The sequence below is a fragment of the Corvus brachyrhynchos genome, unplaced genomic scaffold (genome assembly GCF_000691975.1).
Source record: "Corvus brachyrhynchos isolate BGI_N302 unplaced genomic scaffold, ASM69197v1 scaffold158, whole genome shotgun sequence".
In the NCBI taxonomy this organism is placed as follows: Eukaryota; Metazoa; Chordata; class Aves; order Passeriformes; family Corvidae; genus Corvus; species Corvus brachyrhynchos.
In genome coordinates, this window is record NW_008239756.1 from 734,212 (window position 1) to 735,649 (window position 1,438).

Here is a 1,438-nt window from a genome sequence, read left to right on the forward strand (position 1 = left end):
TCGCAGAATCACACAGAATAGATTAGGTTGGAAAAGACCTCTGAGGTCATCGAGTCCAACCGGTGACCGACAGCCGCCTTGTCATCCAGACCATGGGGCTGAGTCTGTCCTTAAACACCTCCAGGGACAGTGAGTCTGCCGCCTCCCTGGGCAGTCCGTTGCAACGTCTTCATGGAGAGGGGGGACACAGAGAGAATTGAGGCTGATACAGGGTAAAAAAGCACGGAGAGAAGATTCTTCCTCCCCTCGCCCTAGAGATGGGTCCCTAATTAAGCATTTATTGCCGTCGTGGGGCGGCTGTAGAGCCGTTCTCATCTCTCGTTGTACCTTATCCCGTGCTTCGGGAGAATGGTTGGGTCCCGCTGGGTGCTGTTGCTGAGGGAAGCCGGGGAAGAGGCCGTCAGCGGGCGTTGGTGGTATAGTGGTTAGCATAGCTGCCTTCCAAGCAGTTGACCCGGGTTCGATTCCCGGCCAACGCAACTTCGTTTTTCCTTTCTCGTATTATTTTTTTCCCCCGTTTCTCACCGATCCGAACCGAGCTGAGATGCACCGGCGCGCGGAGCGCCCCCCCGCCTGCGCTGTGCCCGCTGTGAGCCCCGGCGGGAGCGGACGTTGCTCAGTCATGCGGCGCACGGTGCCGGTTACTTCTCTTCCCAGCGCTCGGTGGAGGCCTCGAGTGGTCAGGAGACGGCAGGGAAATAAATAAATCCGAATTTTAAAAACCCGCCTTAAACACGCCCCTACAAACAAACAAGAAAAACCAAAGCAGCACCGAAATAAAGCGCCGCAGAAAGCCACCACTTAGAACCTAAAAGCAAAAACACGTGTTTCCGCCCGGGATCGAACCGGGGACCTTTCGCGTGTGAGGCGAACGTGATAACCGCTACACTACGGAAACCCGCCGTGATTACTTTTTCCGTAGGGTGGAGGATGTTCCCACCATGGCGGCTGAGGCGACGCCGATCTCCCTCACGGCAACCTCAAAATAAACCTCCCGCAAACCCCGAGAAGCGCCGCGCGGGATCCCCAGTGCTTATCATTAATGACTAATTGGAGTTCCTAGAGCCCCGCTGGTCTCAGGAGGCGGCTGAGGTGCGTGGCCCGGGCAGTGTTTCGGGGATCCCCTCAGAGAGGACACAGCCCCACAGGGAGGGCTGAGGGGGCGCAGGGCGCTGCTGAAGAAATGCCTCTTTTCCCTAAGGCAGCTGCCACCAGATGTCGGTAGAATAGTGGCGACAGGGAGTGGAGCTCCCTGGAGAGCCGCCCGGGAGGGACAGGACCCGCCTGGCCCAGGGGACAGGGGCTGGAAGAGGAACGTCCCCCAAGGACACACCTGTTGACAATCACAGATTCACAGGATGCCAGACTGGTTTGAATTGAAGGACTTTAAATCTCATCTCATTCCACCCCCTGCCATGGGCAGGGACAGCTTCCAAGG

At 57.6% G+C, this 1,438-nt stretch overlaps 2 non-coding genes across 2 annotated transcripts; one reads left to right on the forward strand and one right to left on the reverse strand.

Annotated features, from left to right (window-relative positions):
- The first annotated feature begins 407 nt into the window (after nucleotides 1-407).
- TRNAG-UCC lies at nucleotides 408-479 on the forward strand. Its single transcript has one exon. It is a non-coding gene; the product is annotated as a tRNA-Gly (tRNA).
- Nucleotides 480-825: 346 nt separating this feature from the next.
- On the reverse strand, nucleotides 826-898 carry TRNAV-CAC. The gene has a single exon. It is a non-coding gene; the product is annotated as a tRNA-Val (tRNA).
- Between the last annotated feature and the right edge of the window lie 540 nt (nucleotides 899-1,438).